Source organism: Pogona vitticeps, chromosome 6, assembly GCF_051106095.1.
Source record: "Pogona vitticeps strain Pit_001003342236 chromosome 6, PviZW2.1, whole genome shotgun sequence".
NCBI lineage: Eukaryota > Metazoa > Chordata > Lepidosauria > Squamata > Agamidae > Pogona > Pogona vitticeps.
The window spans coordinates 22,053,200-22,062,187 of NC_135788.1; positions in this window are offsets into that span (position 1 = coordinate 22,053,200).

Consider the following 8,988-nt stretch of genomic DNA (forward strand, 5'->3'; position numbering starts at 1 on the left):
CTTCTGTTATTGGAGCCTTTCCATCCATGGAAAGCAGATCCTGGAGCCACCCATTGAAATCAATGAGATTTGGACCAGGATTCAAATCCTAGCTCAGTAATGAAATGGACCAGTCATCCTGTCTAAGCTTCCCCTACCTCACAGGAGGAGGAAGAAAATGGCAAAGATGGAGGAGACCACTGAGTAGGACAAGGAATAGAATGCTGTACACTGTTCTGAGTTCCTTGGAGGAAGGACGGAGCCGAAATGTAACAAATGCATTGTAAGTAAAACTCACTTATCCCACTTATTTCAATGGGTTTATTCCAAGTGTTATTGGGCCTGAATCCAACCTACAAACAGGAACACATAGAGGATACACACTCAAACAATATATTCTTTTTATCTCTTTCTTTTATCTCTTTCTAACTCTATGCCAAAGCAACCCACATTCTGTACTGAAAGCTGAATATAACTGTGGCCTTGTGAACTTGGCACTGTGCGGAGGGGGTAAAAACAGCTTACACTTCAGCTCCTTGCTCTCATCTGAGGATACTGTTAGCTTCTGAGGGGAAGTTCTCACCAGCTCATCTCATATTGTGTTTGATTTTTCCCAAGTTTTCTTAGAGAGAACTGGGTTTACACCTTCTTCCCCAATGATAAGGAAACGTGGCCTTCACAGTTCCTGCCATGCAGCAGTACACCCCTGCCTCCATCACCTTGGTAAAAATGAGGTGGAAATGGAAGCAAAGAACAGCTTGATGGAGGATGGAAATACCACTAGAGTGTGGAGATGGGCTGCCACAGGGGCCATGCAGTTTGTAAACACCCACAGTGCGGTGGAGAGTCCGAATGGGAGGGCTTTGAATTCATAAGTGATGTGGCCAAGGAAGAATTGTAGGAATTTGTGATGGTCCTATCTGATTGAGATGTGGAAGTAAGCATCACTCAAGTCGATGACAGCGAACCAGTCTCCTCCTTGAAGAAGAAGAGGAATAATATATTCCAACATCACCATGCAAAAATGTCTTTGGAGGATAAAGTAGTTCAGGTTCTGAAGGTCGAGGGTGGGCTGGAGACCTCTGTCTCTTTTGGGGACAAGGAAATAATGGGAGAAGAAGCCTGGGTCGTTGTCCTGTGGGATGACTACTGAAATAGCATCCTTCGAGAGGAGCGATTTGATCTCTTGTTCCAGGACATTTGATGATGTGATTAGGACTACCCTGGGTGGTGGGAGGGACAGAAACTCTATTGTGTAACCAATGGATATCGGTGGTGATGGATGCCCAAGATGGAAAATGGGCTGCTAGGTGGGGGGTGGGGTGGATAGTGGGATATGAAGAGAGTGGATCTGGACGATAGGGAAGTCAAAGACTCTGCTTGATTTTCTTATCAGGTCATTGGAAGGACTGTCAAGGACGCTGTCGTTGTGTGTTCTGTCGATTTTGGTATGAGGAAGATGTTTGAGGTAGGTATCTTTGTTTTTCAGGAAAGGATTTGTATTGGTGGAAAGGATACAGGTGGTGCCACTGATACCTTTGGGGCCTGTAGTATGGCCAAGTGTTGTACGAACGCGCCATTTTTCTCATCTTTTGTAGGTTGTCTAGTATTTTGTCTGTCTTCTCACAGAGACCACAAAGAAGAATGTAATATTTAATGACTCGACAATCATCCTAATAAATACTGTGGCCCAGATTTGAATTATGTTGGGCCTGGTTCAAAGTGAGACAATTTCAAAATTTGGTATTCCCTCTCTAATTTCAGCCTCCCTCTCCCTCACTGCTGAGGCTCATATTTTCATAATTCTATCTATGAGCATAAAAGCCCACTGAAGGGGTTTTACGGCAGTTTCCTCCTGTCATAACTGACTAACAGTGCTGATAGTTTTCCTTTAGACACTCCAAATGTAGTGGAACAGATTTGTTGGGGTTTAAAAAAAAAACAAAAAACCACATACCTTAAACTATGCCCGGCAAAATTTCTGCAGAGGCAGAAGTCTTTAGTAGAGAGTATTGAATTTAACGGGTGGATTTCTATAACATTTCACACTTTCTCTGCAACCTGCTCTACATTTGAATCCATAAGCAAGTTCAAACATATGAGTAATCTTGCCTTTCTCACCCATGAAGCACTAGTCCCCCTCTATTCAGCACTGGTTAGGCCTCACCTTGAGTTCTATGTCCAGTTCTGAACACTACACTTCAAGAAAGATGCTGACAAATTGGAAAAAGTTCAGAGGACGGCAACAACGATGATCAGGGGACTGGAAACCAAGCCCTATGAGGAAAGACTGAAAGAACAGGTCATGCTGAGCCTTGAGAAAAGAAGACTGAGGGGAGACATGATAGCACTTTTCAAAGTCTTGAAAGGGTGTCAGACAGAGGAGGGGCAGGATCTGTTCTCGATCATCCCTGAGTGCTGGACACACAGCAATGGGCTCAGGTTACAAAAAGCCAGATTTTGCTTGAATATCAGGAGAAATTTCCTAACTGCTAGAGCAGTACGGCAATGGAATCAATTATTTCAAGAAGTGGTGAGTGCTCCAACACTAGAGGCATTCAAGAGAAACTTGGAGAACCACCTGGTAGGTATTCTTTGATTTGTATTCCTGCATTGAGCAGGGGGTTGGACTCGATGGCCTTATAGGCCCCTTCCAAGTTAATTACAGTGGACCCTCTACTTAAGGAATTAATCCGTATTGGTATGGTGGCTGCAAGTTGAAAAGTCTGTAAGTCGAATCTCCATTGACCTACAATGCACTGAAAACCGATTAATCCCATAACTAGTGGTTTTTATTCTATTTTTATTCCATTTTGGGTTTTTTCTGGTCTGTAAGTCGATTCTCTGGCTGCAAGTCGAATCTAAATTTTGCAGCCAGAGAAGTCTGTAACTCGAAAAGTCTGTAAGTCGAGCCGTCTGTAAGTCGAGGGTCCACTGTATTCTGGGATTCTATGTTCAAGCCCACTCATAAGCGAAAACATAAGTTGCAGAAATAAGATGACATGTCATAGAAATCCCCTCTCTAGTAAAGATTATTGAAATAGACTACCATGAAACAAAAATGTTAGAAAGTATTTATTCTGATGGTGATGTTCACATAACTGTTTGGCCAGTAGCTGTTGGTTGTAAGTAAACAGCCTGTGTAAATACTGCAACTAAATTAGGTTTTTCCCTGACTAAACCAAATGGTCACTACCAGCCCCCCCCCCAAAAAAATAGAAAACAGCCTTTTAAACCCTCCCTTCCAAAAACCCAGAGAGGAGCTGCATGTAGAATTCTGGATGCACCATTTTCATTTGTGAGATTATTTTGGGGAGTGGGTTGAGCTGCTCTGGTGGAAGAGGCTGAGGGACCGTGAGGTGTGCACTGAGGCCTGTCAGGCCACAATTTCCTTACCTCTGCACTAACAAAACTGCTATAACTCTCACTCTATATGGAATCAAATAGCAAGACTACAGGGGAGTCTTGGCTTGTGCAACATCAGTTCCTTTTAATTACCCATTGGGAGACAGTCCATTTTCCACAGGCGACTTCATCTAAATTGAATTAACCGATTGGACACTCTCTCCACAGGATCTTTTCCAAGATATTGTTTCATGGAAGTGCTTGCATCTCTCTTTTCTGAACTCAAGCATATGGGTAAGGTTGTGTAGAAACTGGCCTCCATTTAACTACCCAAGAAAGTTTTGTCCCACGCTAATCTTGTTCTGCTCAAACTGACATGAATAACAAACTTAGCATTTTTTGTTCATTTATATTACACTACCATTAATGGTCACCATAAAATATGAGGTGGCCAGAGTTGCTCTCAAGATAGTCTGTTACTATCCATTACTAGGGCTTATGAGTTGTCCCACCAAGGATCAATCATCATACTCTGTCCTCATAAATGACACAATGTTCCTTGTGCATATCCCTGCAACAGGCTCCCCAATGGGGCAGATGAGAATCCAAGATGGCCTGAAACACTTGGATATCTGAGGCCACAAAACCACATGCCAGCCCCTCCCTTGTGAAAAATAAATACAGTAATGGGCCTTTCCTTGTCATTTTCAGATAACCTCCAAAGCTTGGCATCTGAGGCAGGCCACTTCAGGAACGCATGGCCATTTGGTAAGACTAGTCCTGTAGGCCAGTGGTCCCCAACCTTGGGCCTCCAGAAGTTCTTGGACTTCAACTCCCAGAAATCCTGGCCAGCAGAGGTGGTGGTGAAGGCTTCTGGGAGTTGTAGTCCAAGAACATCTAGAGGCCCAAGTTTGGGGGCCATTGCTGTAGGCCACTAAAACAGAGAGGTTTGTTCATCCAAATCCAAAGCTCTGAGTTAAGAGTTCAAATTCCTTTGCATTCAACTGTATTAGCACTGAACAATTTTGTTTTTGCCCTGAGAGATTTTTCATCTGTAATACCTATTAAAAGCAACAGTATACTTTGGTTCTCCCCATACTGGGAAAAGCTGTACCTTCTGAATGTGGCCAATGCAAAAAGGGAAGACTTTTGTTTTTCTTTAGTGTCGAAGAATTCACTGAAATTTGAAAATTGCATGTCTCAGATAGAAGGAACATCCAAGTTTTTAAAAATTAAATGTGCTAGCCAAAGTCAGTGAAATTTGCACTTATGATCAAAATCACCACCCTGGATTTTTTTTTTCAACAAGGCTGCAGAAGCTTTGAAATTCCTTCTTTCCCTCTATGTGTTCCAACAGTCTGTGTAGGTTGGGCTGCCCACCACTTAGCCCAGCAAATTAAACAGAATGCTATTTTATAAAATCTGAAACCAGGATCCAACCCACTCATGCAGCAGTTGGAGTTTTAGTGAACCTGCATGGGGAGCAATACATTACTATCTCTCTATACCCTCTGCCACGCTGTCTGTCTCAGCCTGTCATAGGGCTTCTTAAATCTTGTCATCTGGCCATATCAGGATTCCACATTTGAGCAACAAGCAAAACAGGAACCCTTTGTTAGTAGGATAGTGCTAAGAATGAAGCCCGCATTTTCTCAATAAAGCAAACAGAGCAATTCATCACAACACTCATGATTTGCACTCATACATATCCTAGAGTCACACAGAGGCTCTGGTAGCAGTGGGCAGCTTTCAGCGAAAGTTGAGAGCTTGAAATTTAAAAAACCACAAAAAACAAAACAAAAAGCAAAGCAGTTACAGGAGAGGTATGCTAATTATCTTGGGTAGAGGTCTTGCCAGTTTTTATTGAGGCGTTCAAAAGCAATTATTAAAATTAATGCTACATACCATGTGCTCTACTTCTTGAAAAGCTATTTTTGACTAGAGTTGCCATCTGTCCCATTCAGAACAATCCGCTCTGGAGTTTTTGCTCTTCATTCTGCCTCCTACGTTACCCACGTGGAGGTCTACAAACATGCTCATTTGAAAAGTAAATTCCAGAAGAGGGGGCTTGGGCACAAATTTAACTTTATTGAAACTGGCAGCAATTAAAGGAAAAATGATGGGAAGAGGGGGGAGGACAGGGACCCTGCTATTTCTTCAGTGAAGGCCAGCTCGTCTTCAAGATAACAAGTCAGACTACTATTGCTTTCAGATCTGTTTCTGCATAGCATTTTCTAAGGTGTACAATAGCGTTTCAAAGTGTATACCTAAACGCATAAAAGTGTGAATGGAAAAAAGCAAGAGTGTTTGACAATGTGTGACTCATATAGCCAAATTTGTCACTTAGAGAAAAATGAATGAAGTTTCCCCAGTGAACAGATATGCTCTGGAAACACAGGTTTACTACTACAACTATGACTACTAGTAACTAGTGTTACTACTCTCTACAACACACCTCTCATTATCCCTGATAAACAGAAATGAACAAAGAACATGCAAGCACTTTTAACTTTAACAGATTTATTGTATCACAAGTTACAGGCAGTGGTGAAGAATGCTGGGGTTTCGGTCCTCTATGTGTGTGTACATATATGCATATATGGATGTGTGTGTGTGTGTGTGTGTGTGTGTGTGTGTGTGTGTGTGTGTGTGTGTGTGTGTGTGTGTGTGTGTAGAGAGAGAGAGAGAGGACAACTCACAACATTCCTCATCACTAGCTACACTGGCTAATGCTGATGGGACCTGCAGTAACATCTGGATTGCCCATGGCTCATTTTAGGAATGTTTAAAGTAATTCTCTCATGCTTACAGTGAGATGCAGCCATAGATTATGCAGCTCACAGAGACCACAGGAGCCGTGCGCACATAGGGGTTCTGTCTTAGTAACGTGGAACATCAAACCACCAGAAAGTATGGCCAGTGAAGGCAAAAGCAGATGTGATAACCTGTCATAAGAATAGGAAAATCCTTCAATGATCTGTGTCACAGGAGGAGCTTCGCACAACTCACACCGTTTTGAGTTTATAAGCTAGCTAGCTTTATTTTACAATTGGTCTTCAGGATATGCAAGGGATTTTTCTGAAGTGTGATTTCCAAAATGAAAAGGTGCCTGAATCACATCTCTCCAATGCTATAGTAATTTTCTATTAGTTCTGTTTCTGCCATAGGAGACTCAGTATTCAAACAGGCTGGCTGGTAAACATTTTGACTGAAAGAGAGGAAGGGTTCATATGAACACCCCCTCTTGTTATGCGGAACAAGGCATGTCAAACCCTGTTGAAATGAATGGGTCAAACTGGACATGATATGGGAGGGTGGTGTTTGGATCTCCTGCCTTTAGAGCAGCTGTCGGCATCCCGGTTATACTGTGCTCCTTATCACCCCCATTCTTGATATAATGGCCAGGTACAAGGAGCAGGGCCTGATCAATACTGGCACTGATGGTGGAGGAAGAAAACCCTTGGGCTTCCTTTCTGCCCATCTGATTGTTAAACAAATAATGTATGTCTTGCCCTTTGGAATTCCGTTTCAAGAAGAGCTGACAATGTATGAGAAAATTATTACAACAGAAAAGCAACATATCAAAAGAGCAAATCAATCACATTAAAATAAGCAGAAGCAATTAAACCTTAAATCACTGCTGTAACAGCTCAGATTATGTTTTTATTATTTCCCACAGGAGGGTAGCTGTAATAGTCTGTTGTGGCAAAAACAACCAATGGGAATCTGTTGAAGAAAACGCTGAGGTTGACTACGCCATGGACATTTAGAGCACTGTTTGATCTGCTGTGGGGGACTGGCTGACTTGTTCCTTTGGCCGGCAATCAGACAATGTAATTATTGGAACAAACCAGTCTACTCAACAGAGCATTCCTACCTGCATCTTTCTGGCTCCCTGTCAGGGGCTACTGTTTTTCAAGTACAGGTAGGATCCCTCTGTTTTGATTTTATTCCAACATGTGTGATCTCTGGGATCAAACCAAAGCAGCTGGCTGGCTGTGCATTTGGAGAAGCTGTTTAATTAAAGACTTCCTCTGGGCAATTCTTTGGAGGGCAGGGAGGGGCAACTTTTCGTATTTCTTTTTAATTGTTGCTAAGGTATCAGTGATGCTTTGAAAGATTCTTTTAGAATGCTATCAAAGCATTGATGATTTGCTGCATCATTTAGTAACTATTAAAAACAAATGGGACCACTCCTTTTTGTGTGTGTTTTTTCCCCCTTTCCCTCCAAAGGAAAGGAAGATTTAAAAGGAAAACGATGTGTTTCACAAATGGAGATTTCTCAATGGGTGAAAGAGGCATTGCTTGCACTCAGTGATGCAGCCAGTTGTGCAATCAGTGGATAAAGAGGTACACAACAGGCAGGCAACCAAAGAGGCAGGATCATCTGGATGACTGACCATACACAATCACACAAGGCAACAGAATGTTGCCCAATGTATTTTGTGTACCTTGTAGACTCACCGGTTAGCTTTCATGCATCTGATGAAGTGGGTTACGATCCAAGAAAGCTGATGCCAAATAAAACTTGATAAATGTCTGGATCAAAGGAGATTCATTCTTCGTTTGTGAAAAAGAAACAATTATTTAGTTGGATATAGAAAAGCTACAAGAACACACATCAAAAACAAGGAGGCTTCAGAGGAGACCTAGGCTATTTCAGATTCACAATGGTCTATGAGAGGATGTCTCATGATACCCATTAGGTTGTATCGAGGGTGCATCCAATGGAACTCTTCTGCCCAAGAATCTTTGCACGCCCATGGTAGCTTTGTGGCTCCCACAGTGCACTGGGGCACTTTCTTTACTATCCAACGTAGAAGTGGCCTGGGAAGAGCCTGGAGGTAGGAAGGGCTGCTTTAAAACCTCCTTTTTGGGGGGATTTCTTAAGTTCCAGAATTCTGCCTGGGGATACTCTGCAAATTTTAGAAGTCTTAAAAACCAAAAAGTCCCATCACCATTCCTAAGTCTATTCCTAAGATATTTTATCCTTTTTTACACCACACTAGTGAGAAGCTAGAGTGACGCCAGTGTTTACCAACAGACATCTGTAGAGCTTAACAGTTCTGTAGAGCAGAGGTCCAAAACCTTTTTGGGACTGCGGACCCGCTGAGCCTCCGAGGAAGGCGCCCCCCCAGGTGTGCAAGTACTCTCGGGTGCATGCGCGAAGCTGTGGGGGAGCGCCTGCCTGCCAGTGCTGGTTAGAGCGCTCCCCCACCCCTTCGCACATGCACAGGGGTGCCTGCACACCTGCCTGCCCACCACTTCGCGCAGGCGCTTGGGCACTCAGGCGCATGCGTGAAGCTGTGGGGGAGTGCCCGCCCGCCTGCCATCACCAACATGAGTGCTCCCCCACCCCTTTGCACACGTGCAGGGGCGCCTGCATGCATGCACGCCCACCCCTTTGTGCGGGCTTTCGGGCGCATGTGTGAAGGGGTGGGGGAGCGCTCTAACCAGCACTAGCACACCTGCACATGTGCAAAGCAGCTTTAGGAAGGGGAGTGTGTGCGGGGGGGAGGTCTGTCATTACAGCCCGGTCCGGCTCAGGCCACAGACTGGGCCGTGGACCAGGGGTTGATGACCACTACTGTAGAGGACTCTACATGATTACAATTCATTCTCAACATGCATGGAATCAGATCTTCAGCAATATCCAGAAACGCT